The sequence below is a fragment of the Phascolarctos cinereus genome, unplaced genomic scaffold (assembly GCF_003287225.1).
Source record: "Phascolarctos cinereus isolate Bilbo 61053 unplaced genomic scaffold, phaCin_HiC Scaffold_9;HRSCAF=440, whole genome shotgun sequence".
NCBI classification, from domain to species: Eukaryota; Metazoa; Chordata; class Mammalia; order Diprotodontia; family Phascolarctidae; genus Phascolarctos; species Phascolarctos cinereus.
In genome coordinates, this window is record NW_027556402.1 from 44,737,973 (window position 1) to 44,752,849 (window position 14,877).

The following is a 14,877-nucleotide window of genomic DNA, read 5'->3' on the forward strand; positions in this document are numbered from 1 at the left end:
ATCTTCTGGATGCTGTCCAGGGTTTGCCAGTGTTCTCCCTAAAATGTGGTGCCAAGAAGCAAACACAATATTTTAGATGTGGTCTGACCAAGGCAGAGAACAGCAGTACTATTGCTTTGTCATTCTGGGTATCAAATGGTCTTTTAATATTGACTAAGATTGCATTGCCTTTGTTGTCTATATGACACTATTGACTGACAATGACCTTGCAGTCCACTAAACCCCAGACCTTTTGTCTAGCAATGCTTTCTCATTATACACTTAAGCAAATGATTTCTTTTAACTTGTATACAACTTTACATTTATCCTTATTAGTGTCCATCCTATTAGATTCAACCCATTATTCGAGCCTGTCAAAAATTTTCCAGATCCTGACACTGCCATTCAATGTTAATTACCCCTTCTATCTTCTAATCTTTTATGGGCAGCTAGGTGGCACAGTGGACACAGGTGTTGGGCATGGAGTCAGAAAGACTTATCTTCCTGCATTCAAATCTGGCCTCAGACACTGACTAGCTGTGTGACTCTGGGCAAGTCATTTAACTCTCTTTGCTTCAGTTCCTCATCTGTAAAATGTGCTGGAAAGCAAAATGACAAACCACTCCGGAATCTTTGCCAAGAAAACCCCAAATGGGGTCATGAAGAGTTGGACACAACTGCACAATAAATCTTTTAACAATCTTAAAAACTGATAAATAAACATGCCATCTATAGCTTCATCCACTGATTAAAATGTTGAATACTGCAAGGCCAAGGACAGATTCCTAAGGCACTTGGGCCTAAAGGCCTCCTTCCAAGATGACATCAATCCCTTAACTTTGACACTTTGGGTTTGGTCATTGTACTAGTTCTAAATCCTTTTAACTGTACTGCTATCTTGGCTTCATCTCTCCTTGTTGTCCACAAATTTATGTGAAGAATGTTGTATACAGTAACAACAGTATTGTTTTCAAAACAGCTTTGAGTGACTAAGTCATTTTGACTATTATAAATACCCAAATTAACGACAAAGAACATGTGAAGGAACATGTCTGCATCCAGAGAAAGTATTTATCAATAGAAGTATATATAGAATGGTTTTACATACATATATAGGTATGTATGTATACACATGCATACATATGCACTCATATGTACATGTGTTTATACACATGTATGTATATATGTATATATACATATATATTGTGTCTAATGATGGCCATCTTTAGGGCAGGGGGAGAAAAAAGGAAAAAAAGTTACATGATAACTTTATTATATATTAAAAAGGAATATCAAGTTGTACATAATAGATTTGTACAATCATCTTTTTTTCTATTCTACTGTGTTATGGAAATGCTTGTTTTATTTCTTAAATTCAGAATAATATAAAGTAAAAAGTAAAAAAAAAAAACAAATTTGGCTTAAGAGACTGAGGCAAATACATTGTTAAAAATCTAAGTATCTATAACTACACCAGTAGTTAATACAAGCAGGGGCTTGTAAACCACCCATAAGGATTCCCTCAAGTCATACATTGACTTAGAAAACCACATACTGATAGAATCTGTGTTTGATTTTATTTTTGTTTATTTTGTTAAATATTTTCCATTTACATTTTAATCTAGTTCAGACTTATTGGTTGACACTCTGACCTATATCATAGCCTAGCCTTGTAACATGGTCTAGTATAGCAACCAGTCTAGTAACATGGTCAAAAAAGGAAATGAGTCTTCTTCTACAAAATAACTAACGTGGAAATATCTTAAAATGATTGCACATGTATAGCCTATATCTGATCGCTTACCATCTCAAGGAGGGGGAAGGGAAAGAAAGAGGGAGAGAGGGATAGAATTTGACACTCAAAACCTTTTTTAATGTTAAAAAATGCTTTTAATATATAATTGGGGGGGAAATTATATATATGCATACATACATATATGTATGTGTGTGTGTGTGTGTATATATATATATACATATATAAATAATTTAAATGATATGTTTTTTAGGTTGTATTCATGTTTTTATTTCTCTTGAAGTTGGTGGCAGTGTAAAACTGGGCTCCCCAAGGGAGCCAGTATGGAACTAGGCTCATTTTGGAGTTTGGGTACACAGTTTATATAGAGCACAGAGGGGTGATATATATGATTTATTTATATATTTTTTTTCCCAGGAAATACAACTATAATACAAATCAGGAGGTGGTAGCCACAGAAAGAAACTTTGTCCTAAGCAGTCGCATGGATTGTAAGTAAAGTCACAGGACAATAGATTGGCATGGCCTTTTCAGCTGTAATCATTATATTGATTTGACTATGGTTCTCTGAGCAATAGGTAAAAATTGGTGCAGGGAGAATTATAGGGTGATAGCAAGGGAGATGGATAAATACCCACTGGCTAAACCTTGATTTCCCAGTGGATGGCTAGATGTGATACAGCAGATCTCTACTCTCTTCCATGTGAATCAGGACAGCACTTGTCAATGAGAAACTGTACAGAATCTTTTGTGCTCTCTTTGATTTTTCAAAGTTTATTGACAGCTTCTCAACCTCTCCCAACAGTCTCCTCTCTTCGCTTCTTTCATACCCTAAGATGAAGTTCATCTGATCTTGGTGAATTTATCTCATTGAGGGCAACCAGATATTCTTTTTAGTATCTTCTCACCCTTTTAACCAGTTTGGTTCTATTCTTACCAATACCAAGATCATTCTTCCTGGTGGAGAAAACAGAAGCAAAACAAGAGTTAGATAGTTTTGTCTTTTCATCATTTTCTGCTATCATTTACCTATCCCTAGCAGCAATCCTATCCTTTCTTTGATCTTCCTCTTATCCCAAACATGGCTTTTTAAAGAGTCTTGTTGCAGGATCAAGTTATAAGGTGTCCCTTCCTTCCATCTCAAACACACACACACAGAGATAAATGTATAGACATATGTATACTTACATATGTACGTATGGGTATATGTATATTTCTATTTTAATCGATGAGTTCTCTCTGCTTTCACATCAATCTCTTCAGACAACTTCCCCTATATTTCTCATCAGAATCATTTGTGTTTGCATCTGTGTCTTCAGAATTCTATCCCTGAGACTTTTCCATTCCTATTGATTCAACATTCCCCTACAAAATTTGAGGCCATGGGATCCCACTTATACTTTCCTTTGAAATCTTTGTAATCCCTTTCCCCCAAATCTGGGCTAAATGTTAGACTAGCCCATTTTCCCTCTCCTTCTCTCTTATCAAGTCTAAAGTGGAATTAGCTCTTGACTACAGAACTCCCATTATCTATGCTTCAATAATTAATTCTACTTTGTTGGTTAGAATCAGGACCAAAGAAATAGTTCACATTATTGTCTACTCCATCTTTGGAAGAACAAAATTATTAGTAAATGAAGCAAGCATTAGTCAACTGTTCTGCCTTTGGAGGAAAGAGGGTGCTGTATCAGATGTCCAGAGACCTGGCGTCCTCCATCATCACTATATTAGGCCTCTAGCAGTTAGGTAATTTGATGTATAGAGCACCAGGCCTGGAGTCAAGAAGACGAGTTCAGATCCAATCTTAAACACTAACTAGCTGTCGACCCTGGGAAAGTCATTTAACCTCTATTTGTCTCAGTTTCCTTATCTGTGTGATAGGGATAAAGATAGCACCTATCTACCAGTGTTGTTGTGAGGATCAAATGAGACAATTTTAAAGGGCTTAGCACAGTGCCTGGCATATAGTAAGCAGTATATAAATGTTAGTTATTGTTATTATTACTGTTATCACTACTGTTGTTATTATGGTATTAATATTAAATATTATTATTATTTGCATTGTATATCTTGGAATTTTTCTTCTACTTTCTCCTTTTTGGTTGGGTGATCTAGAGCATATTCCTGCCATAATATCACTTCTGTTTCTCCCTCTGAGTAAAACAGGTTTCTTCCAGAGGTGATATTTTCCATTACTTCAAGTCTTCAAATGGAGGCTGGGTGACCACTTAGTAGGGATGTTGACAAAGTTGAACGGGGGATTACTGGTTGAACTCTAAGAACTCTGAAGACCTATGCAACTTTGAGATGCTTATGATTCTAAGTTGGCATGCAGAAAGGCTTGTCTGATTGTAGAGTAGTCAGTGTTTACATCTGTACCTTAATCTACATTATTGCTCTTGCCCTAAATCATTGTAACAATCACTTATATCAGTGAATCCCATCTTTTCCAACAGAATGCTAGCTACACTCCTTTCTGGTACAGAGAGAAGAATCTTTCGTTGTCTTTTCCTGGTATTCTCCCAACAAGAAAATGAGATGGCCACCAACTGAAGTTATATATGTTCTCTAGGAAATGATAATCAATGAAATAGCCCTATGCACATATACAAGGATTGACAAAGTTCTTCAAATGGTGTAAAAAGACCCCAGGAAAGAACAGAGCAATGTGCTGCCCAACTATTTCTCTATTCAACCTATAGTTATAACTATTCAGGGTTCCATGGCAAGATTTATAATCATGCATGCTTCACCACAAAATAAAAGGGTGGAGATCTGTGATGAATCCGTCTTCTTCATCCCATTTATCTGCTGGATCCCCTCAAGTTTTCTCTTCCTTGAAGAAATGGAGGCATACCTGTATAGTTCCTCAATAAACTAGGTGTTCTATAGTAGGTAGCCCTACTACAGAAGATGTTAAATAAATGCTTATTCATGATCCAACAATTTCTGTATTAAGTCCTCACGTGGATATAGCACTTAGCACAGTACCTGGCACATATTAATCAATTGCCTAGTGTGCTAGGCAATGGAGATACAAAGATGAACATGATAGATTCCTTACCCCTAAGGAGCTTGCAATCTAATAGAGAGGATGATACCAATATGCAAGGAACTCTAATGCTATTTAGATTACATTGTATGAGAGACTTAAGGAAGATGAGCTCTTGACATAAAGAATATGGAAGACTTGATAGAAGAGGTGGCACCTGCGGAGTCAGACCTTGAAGGAAAATACAGATATCAATAGGCCAAGGCATTAATGGAGTTCATTACTGGCACTGGGAGAGTATATGCAAATGTAGTCAGTGACCAGATGAAATGGTGAGAAATCCAACCTGACTAGACCAAGGAGCTTGTGAAGGAAAACAGAGTGAAATAAGGCTACAAAAGTAGATTCGAGAAAGATTTTAGAAGGCCTTAAGTAGTAATCTAAAGAGCTTGTATTTTATTTGATAGGCAGTAGAGAATTTACTAAAAGATTTTGAGGACAGAATCAATCAATCAATAACCGCTTAATAAACTAATTATGTGCCAAACACTATTAAGCACTGGGGATACAAAGAAAGGAAAAAGACAGTTCCTCAAGGACATCACAGTCAGATGAGGGAGATAACATGCAAATGGCTGTATACAAACAAGATATATTAAGGAAAAATTGGAAATAACAAACAGAGAGTAGGTCATGGAATTAAGAGGGATCAGGAAAGGCTTCCTGTAGAAGGTAGGATTTTAGATGGGACTTGAAGAAAGTCAGAGAGCCTGGGAGACTGAAATGAGGATGGAGAGTGTTCCAGGCTAGAAGTTCCAGGAGTTTGGAAGCCAAGTATTTTGATCAAGGAAAAACAAGAAGGCCAGTATCACTGGATAAAAAAAAAATTGGAAAGGGGTGGGGTAAGTTATGGAGGGCTCTGAATGTCAAATAGTGGGTTTTAGTTTTGATCCTCAGTCAAGACGAGAGGGAGCCAGTGGAATTTATTGGGGAAGGCGACACGACATGATCAGACCTGTACTTTAGGAAGATCACTTTGACAGCTGAGTGGAGGATGGTCTTGGAATGGGGTGAGACTTTTAGCAGGCTGAACAACCAGTGGATATTGCAATAACCCAGGCATGAGAAGATGAGGTTCTGAAGCAGGTTGGTGGATGTGTCAGAGGGCATAGTGACAGATGTTATGTAGCAAACTAGAAGGACCTTGGCAATAGACTAGAATTTGCAAAGCACTTTGTGGACACTACACATTTGGGCCTGTCAACAACCCTGTGAGGTGGGTCCTATAACTGCCATTTTACAGCTGTGGAAGTACAGCTGGTACTAACAACTAGTGTCAGAGGAAGGATGAGAACCAAAATATTCTGACTTCTAAATCTTGTATGGTATCTACTCATTAAATTTAATTCATTAAATTTAATCCATCCATCATTCAATTTTGATCCCAGGTCATTGTCTGTTTTCAGCACCTTTAGCATGTGCAAACATACATGCATGCATGTATGCATATATACATATTATGTACATATGCGTGCATTGTGTGATTACATATCCATATTGTGTACATATCCATATGTGTGCATGTGTGTGTGTGTGTGTGTGTGTATATATATATATATATAGGTTGTGTATGCATGTGTATAAGCATATATCAGTTGTATATCATACATACACACCTAGTAAAGGTGGAGATATGTGTGTTTGTGTGTGTGTTTCACCAAAAGATATTGCCAACCATTTGCCTAATCCTGTTCAGTAACAATCGGTGGCAGAGCAGATGGAATGCTGGGCCTGGAATCAATGAGACCTGAGTTCAAATGCTGCCTCAGACACTTACTAGCTAGGTGACCTTGGGCAAATCACTTAATCTCTTTCTACCAAAGGAGGATGACAATAGCACTTGGTTCTCAGGGCTGCTATGAAGATCCAAATGAGATAATATTTGTAAAGTACTTTGTAAACCTTAAAGCATCATATAAATGATAGAAAATAAAGAATAATCCAACATTGGAAATTCCTTATTTGCATGGTGATTATATATACCATCCAACACTGAAATACCCACTCTGGGGAAAAATCTAACTTTTCTCTGTTTCTCAGAGAGCTGACTACCTGCAACCCCTGGCTCTGATCCTTTTGTGGATGTCAGTGTTTGACTCATTAGCCTGGCAGTGGGATCTGTGAGGATTTCTCCAATTAGAATCCCCTCTATTAGAATATCAACTCCTTGAGGACAGGGATTGTTTTTGCCTTTCTTTGTATCCTCAGCCCTTAGCACAGTGCCTGGAAGTTAAGAAATACTTAACAAATGCTATTGACTAAAAAAATAAAAAGCCACTTGGCTCAGATCCCACTGGGACAACCGTGCTCTCTTTCAGTTTCATTGAAGTCACATAAACATAGCATAATATAGTCAATCACACAATTATAATTTAACTACAGATGGCTTTTTATTCATACTCATGAAAACAAAGAGAATAAAATCAAATATATTAAAGCAACTACTGGCATACCCATTCCTCAACCCTAGACAAGATTTAAGCAATCTATAGGCATGCCCTAAGAGTTCCAGGCATGCAATTAAGGTGCATGGACTCAGATCTCCCTAGCAGCTGCTCCCACTGATTTAGCCAGCACCCCCAGCTGCTTTTCCACTCACAGTCTCCTGTCAATGTTCAGTAAGTGTGGGGTACTCAGGAGCCAGCTCCAGCTGCATTTCCTCTCTAGCTGCTCCAATGCTCTCTAGGACCTCATATTCGTCTTCCCAACTAGATCATCAGCTGAGTTGAATCAGTCCTCTGATCATTCTTCCCTTCTTGTTCATTACTAGTGGAGCAACAGAATAGATTCCAGATAAGACCCAAGAATGAAGAAAGATCCCTCCATGCTCACCATCCCTCCTTATCTTTGAGCTACCCATGCCTTTCTAGGACTTCCCATACAACTTCCTGCTCTGACTCAGCCTCTTCATATCTTTCTTTGACAGAAGTAGCTTAATTGTTCCCTTCTGCTAGCTAGCCCTAAGCTTTTCATCCCCCTCTCACCCAGCCATCAATTTCAATAAGAAGGCGTATGGTAGTGGAGAAGGTAGAGTGAGTATAGTTATCCCTTCCACATCGCAATTTTTCCCCAATATCATTTTGATATATCACAGGTCAGTGTAAGAAATCAAATGGGAATTTGGAAGGAGTTTTGTGGAAGGTGTGGATGACACACAAAGGTTAGCAGACAGTACAGAAAAGGTTTCAAAATGCAGAAATGAATAAAATATTTTTATCATATTGTAGAATATAGCCTATGACCAAATACTTAACCAAAATTTTACAATAAGGTATTAAATTCGGACTTCTTCTCTGGAATGAAAGGAGGGCCAAAATTTTTTTATGTGGATTTTCCAGATCACGGGGTTTGGTGCCCCTAACCCCCCACAATGGGGAAGGGATAACTGTATTGAGGAATATCACCTCTGCCAATGGATTAACTCGAGGGACTGCCTGACATATGCCTGTTAGCCTAAATTCTAAAAACTACCTTTGTGCCATATGAATCTGGAGTGTAGATAGCACAACCAGCCTGCGCTGTCAAAAATTAAATTGTACTTGGAAGTAGCAGCATGGCATGGCAGAAAGACCACTGGACTAGATTCAAGAGATATGGGCTTTAGTCCCAGCTCTACCATTGACTTATCTGAGTGGCCATGGGCAAGTCACTATACCTTTCTGTGCTCTACTTGCCTCATTTGGAAAATGAAGAGGTAGATTAAAAAACCTACAGTTCTGAGTGGTGGTGACATTAGAAGACCAGAGAAAGTATAATCAGTGAGTCAATAAGCATTTATTGAGCACTTACTATAAACCAGGCATGGTGCTAAGTGCCGGGGATACAAAGAAAGTTTAAAGAGCCCCTGCTCTCAGAGAGCTCACAGTCTAATGGAGGAGATAACAGGCAAATCATTGTGTACAAACTTGCTATGTAAAGAATAAATTGGAAGTAACAGAGGGAAGGCACTAGAATTAAGAAGAATTGAAAAGGGCTTTCTGCAGAAGGTAGAATTTTGTCTGGGACTTGAAGGAAGTCAGGGAAGCCAGGGGGTAGAGATGAATAGAGCAAGCATTCCTAGCCTTGGAGAAAGGTGGTGAAAATTTCCAAATTGGGAGAGGGAGTGTTGAATTTGAGGAGGAGCAAGGAGACTGGAGTCACTAGATCACAGATTATTGAAGGGAGGGACAAAGAGATATAAGAAGACTGGAAAGGTAGTAAAAGGGTAGCCTATGAAGGGCTTTGACCATCTAATAGAGGTCATTTGATTCTAGAGGTGATAGGGAGTTTATTGGGGGGACAGTGTGTAAACATGATCAGAACTGTGTTTTAGGAAAATCATTTTGATAGCTGAATAGAGGATGGACTGGACTGGGGAGAGACTTGTGGCAGGCAGACTCACTGGAATAGGAAATACCTCTACTAATTAACACCATTAAATTCAGTTCAAGGATGAAGAATAAATAGATCATTCTTATCGGCATTCTTGGAGGTTTCACAGTGGATAGACCACCAGGCCTGGAGTCAGGAAGACTCCTCTTTCTGAGTTCAAACCTGGCCTCAGACACTGTGACCCTAGGCAAGCCACAGCCTTATTTGCCTCAGTTTCCTCATCCACAAAATGAGGTGGACAAGGAAATACAAACCACTCCAGTATCTTTGCCAAGGAAACCCCAAATGGGGTCATGCAGAGGCAGACACCACCGAAACAACTGAACAACAACAAAGGTGGCATGATGGGTCTCAGAAAAGACCAGATTTCAAATTTGGCCTCAGACATTTATTAGCTAGTTGTGTGATGTTGGGCAAGTTACTTAATTTCTATCTACCTCAGTTTCCTCCTCTATGAACTGGGGATAATAATAACATCTACTTCTCAGAGTTATTGTGAGGATCAAAAAAGATAATCTTTGTAAAGTGCTATATAAATTATCATAATAACCTTATAATGAAACTATATAAGTAGCTTTTCTAATGAGTTGCTGAGTCCTACTTGATCTAATGAACTTCCCATATGTTGCTGATTACATTACTTTGGTCCATAAAGTGGACACATTAATCTCTCAAAGCACCACAATGAGTTCAGGATAAATTTGACATTCCTAATTTGAGTCTATTATACATTGGAAAATAGCATTTCTTATTTTTAAAAAAAAGTGAGTTGAAAATTTTTCGGAAAAGGAAATCAAGACATGTAAAAATCCTAACAGATTAATTTCATTTTATCTCAACATCCATTTTGTCAAATTCCTTCTGACTTCATGGAAAATCCTTTGCCAGCTCCAGTAAGACAGAGAGAGATTAGAGAATAGGACCATGCTGAATTCGTGTAGCATTTTGAAGCCATACTCCTGAACTTCGTTCATTCATGAAAATGTCTATACACATGAGTGACCAACCATGAAGATTCTAAAAAGTAAAAAACAATGATCAAATTTTTAAAATATATAATTCATTCTATTTCTTATCAACTTTCTATAGTATGGGATACATGTACTTTATATCAGATTTTTTCTAAAGATACCATAAATTTTAATAAGTAACTGGGTAATATAGCTATAACTATATAGGCTATAACTGGGTAATTCCCAATGATATTTTAAGTGGCTGTTTACTGGATCTGTTGTGTGAAACCCAGCATTCTTCTCTTAAAATGATTTTGAAAAAAAAAGATTCATCCATTACAGTTTGTACTTGTAAAGTTTCATTTTGATGTTTAGTTTCATTAGAAACTCTGTGGGCTTGAACCTCTGTGATTTTAATTAGATTTCCCCAATCAGAAACAGCAGAAAAGGAAATCTTTTTTAATTAATTTCAATTTTTCACTATTCTATTTTCTTCTTCAAAAATTGTCTGTGTTCTCCTGACCTAAGACTTTGTTTGCTTCCTTCAAAAAAGCTGACCAATCCTCTTTTTTCAAGTTACAGTGTTTTTAAAATGCTAGATTAGTTCATAGTTCATTTATCATGCCCCTCATGATTGCACCCTCAGGCATTCTTAACCTGGGTCTATTAACTTGTGGGTTTGAGTTTTATTTTTATATTTTAACACATATTTTAATATAACTGGTTTCCTTTGTGATTCTATGCATTTTATGTTATGCATCTAAAAACATTCAGAGAAGTCCATCCATAAGCTTCAACAGATTGCCAAAGGGGTCCATGATACATTCGAAAAAGGTTAACAACCTCCATCTCCCATCCTATGGCACCAATGAGACTGCCCTAGAAAAAAAAATGAGGCTAGCTTTGGCCTCTCCAGCTGAATACTCAAGATATTAAACTTACTCTCTTTTTTTTTCTCTTAATTTTGCCCTCTCTGTAGCTTACTAGTTTGCCTCTAGGTGAGCGCAGAGTGAGAACATAATCTGTCACTCCTGGCAGATTATTGCCATTTGATCAAAGCCTACCTCCAAAAAGAAGCAATGTTTGCTTGTTTCATTCCTCCTGCCCAGTTTCCCCCTCCCCCTTTTCCTAGTGTCTTCTGTGTAATTTGGATTCCTCTGTGACTTTTAGAACAGCAGAATGTTAGCTTCTAATTCAATCTTTTTGTCTTCTAGGTAAGGAAATGGAAGTCCAAATCAATAACATGACTTCACCAAGGTCACACAGCTAATTGGTGGGAGAACCAGAGTTAGAACCCAGTCCTGACAAATTCTAATCCAAGATTCTTACCACCATCCCATGCTAAATTTTATATTCCCACTGAGTTTTGCTTCCTTTTTGACTGCTCTAAATTTGTTTTCCATTTTTAATTCCCTTAGAGAAATTGGTTAATGGACTACAGAATCTTTAGCACTATCCTTGCCATCCCTTACTGAACACTAAGTCATCTTAGGCATCTGATTTATAAAAATTAACTGTTCTTTCTCAACGTTGATATTCCCTTCTTTCTTGTTCAGAGGTAGAACTTAGGGTTAAGCTGGTTGTGGAACCTTAGGCAATTGATGTTACTTCTCTGGGGTTTTTGTTCAGTCATGTATAAAATGAAAGAGTTGGTCTCTTTGGGCCCTTCCAACTCCAAAGTTTAAGACTAAACACCAAGCATAGTGTTTCTTTTGTGATTCCATTTTATTTTTAGGCCCCAATTCTACTTACTTGCTTCTCTCCCCACATTGAGAAAGCAATGTAATTCATTACAAATATATATGGTCAAGTAAAAATATTACCATATTGGCCCTGTCTATATCTATCTATCTATCTATCTATCTATCTATCTATCTATCTATCTATCTATCTATCTATCTATCTATCTATCTATGTGTTATGTGTATCACATCAGAAAGTAGATAGAATATTTCATGGTGAGCACTTCTAATATCATGGTTGGTCACTATGTTGATTAGAGTTCCCAAGTCTTTCAAAGTTGTTCAAAGGTATACATGGAAGACTAGCACCTCTGGTGTGAGGGCTTGCCAAGCCCTTTTCAGGGCTGCTCATCCACTTTTAGTGTTCACCTCTAGCTCAGCTCTCACCTGTGGCTCCAAGAAGCAGCCACAGCAAGATCATCTTGGCAGACAGGCTAAACCAAGTTGAAGGTAACCAATAGGTCTCAAAGCCATCAGTGAGTTAGGGGGGTGTCTACCACAATTGTCTGGTAGACCTGCCCAGGAGAATGGGTGAATGAGAACAATTTGTTCCAACAGCCATGAAGGCAGCTAAAGCAGCTACTGTAGAGCACTTAGAGTTTGGTCAGACATCGAAGACTCCAAGGTCATCAACTGCATCCTGAGACACCACCATTCATCCTGACTTTTGTCTTGTCACACTTCAATCCAATTCACATACAAGTCACCACCCCATCATGTCATTGGTACTCTTTGAAAAATAAAGGATGGATAACAATTTTCACAAAATCAGTATTATTGTACAAATTGTTCTGGTTCTGCTCACTTCATTTTGTATCAATTTATACAAGTCTTCTCAAGTTTTGCTGCAACCATCCCCTTCATTGTTTATTACAGCACAATTGTATTCCTTCATATTCATAAAACATAACTTGTTCAGCCATCCTCAACTGATGGGTATAACCTCAGTTTCCAATTCTTTGCTGCCAAAAAAAGGGTTGCAATAATCATTTATGTACATATGAGGCCTTTTCCTCCTTTTTTATTTCTTTGGCACATAGACCTAGTAGTGGTATCTCTGGGTCAAAGAATATGCATAGTTTAATATCTGTGGGGGCAGAGTCCTGATTTTCTTTTCAGAATAGCTAAGCTAGTTCACAGTTCCACCAACAGTATGTTAAGTACCTATTTTCTCACAGCCCCTCCAACATCTGTCCTTTTCCTTTTTTGTCAATTTTGCCAATCTGGTATGTGTGAGGTGGAATCTCAGAGTTGTTTTAGTTTTCATGTAGAAAATTATTTATTATTTAGAGTATTTTTTCACATAGTAATTTATAGAAAACTACCTAACCATATCTTTTGACCATTTATCAATTGAAAAGAAAAACTTGTTTTATTAATCTCTCCCTCTTATTTACTTTATTTACCTCCTGCATTGAATACATTGAGAGAGAGAGACAGAGAGAGAGAGAGAGAGAGACAGAGAGACAGAGAGAGAGAGACAGAGAGACAGAGCCCTCAACATAGTGCTACATAGTCCAGGGTATCAAAGTCATACATTGACCATGTCCCAAAACATACATCTTTTTTCACATTTCAAGTTCATCATCAGGAAGTCAGTGGCATGTTTCATCCTTATTCTTTGATCTGTCACTGTGTTGATTAGAGTTCTAAAGTCTTTCAAAGTTGTTTTTTCTCTATAATATTGCCATAATTCTATACATTATTATTTCTGCTCACTTCATTCTGCATCTGTTAATAAAGCTCTACTAATTTTCCTCTGAAGCAGTCTGTTTCATCATTTCTTATGGCATGATAATATTCATTATGTTCATATGCTACAATTTGTCCATTCCCCAACAGAAAGGTAGAGACTATAAATATTTTGTCCATATATATCCTTTTCTTCTTTCTTTGAAGTCTTTAGGGTATAGACCTAGTAATGGTATAGCTGGGTTAAAGGTTATGAACAGTTTAGTAACTTTCTGGGTATTTATGAAAAACTATTGTTTTTAAAGAATATGATTTTTGCTTTGTTTTTTTAAAAACAAGTTCTTAGACCCAAATTTAAGTATTCCTGTACTAGATTACTGTAAGGTCTATAGCTGTATATTTAAGATCTCATGTGAAAGTTAGACACAGATTGAATTGGTTTGTGCAGATTACATGTTACCCATTTTTAGTTTTTATTCTTCACTTCCACTTTGTCTTAAAGACTTCAACTCTTTAGGGAGTCTGGATTCTTTACCTCTTGTGCTAAGCTAGCATCTAGATTGCTCTGCCTCTCCATCTGACTCAATACTAAAGTGTTGATCTCTGTTCACTCTACTAATGGATATTGAAACTTTATTTGGTTGACCTCTGAGATGGTTGCCACTATCATATGTCCTTCTCTATGATTTGTAGGAAGATGATCATGGCTATCAGTCCTTGCCCCACTACATCCTCTCTCTCCATCGCCCACTCTCAAGCTTAGGTCAATGCATCAATCAAAGGATTTTAAGGAAGTAAATTGAAAAATAACTTTTAAAGATTCTTCATCAGGAAAAGGTTAATGATGCATGATTTAGGAACAATTCTGTCCATTAGGAAATTCAAGCCCTAATACCCACTTCCTTTGCCTTTCAAAGTGGAGTTGGTGTTGTGTCCCAAGGAAACAAGAATCATGATGGTTTACTTGCTCATGTAATATTAGAGTGCTCACAAAAAATGTAAGCAGAAAGACTACCATGAAGATGATTGCAACACATGTGCCAACATCTGTTGCAGAGGATAAGGAAGTGGAGGAAATTATATGAAGAATCTGATAAGATTCTCTAAATTAAATCAACATATTTCAACAATCAATGATATGGGGCTTAGGAAAAATGGTGAAAAGTACAGTCTGTTGGAAAATTTGGCTCAAGATAAAGAAATGAGAAATGCCAAAGACTAATATGCTATGCAGAACTTTCATGCAATCATATATCTTCTTTAATAACAGTCATAGCAAACAGTGAATATCACAAAAATGAAATTTTATCTTATAAGGGAGAAAACTAGTTATCA

The 14,877-nt window shown here is 37.3% G+C and overlaps 1 long non-coding RNA gene across 1 annotated transcript in view; it reads right to left on the bottom strand.

Annotated features, from left to right (window-relative positions):
• Positions 1–1,548: 1,548 nt before the first annotated feature.
• LOC110199788 (uncharacterized) overlaps positions 1,549–14,877 on the bottom strand; it is a 30,441-nt gene continuing 17,112 nt past the window's right edge. Inside the window, exon 4 of the long non-coding RNA XR_002322051.2 lies at positions 1,549–2,689. This is a non-coding gene — a long non-coding RNA (uncharacterized LOC110199788). The remainder of the gene's footprint in view (positions 2,690–14,877) is intronic.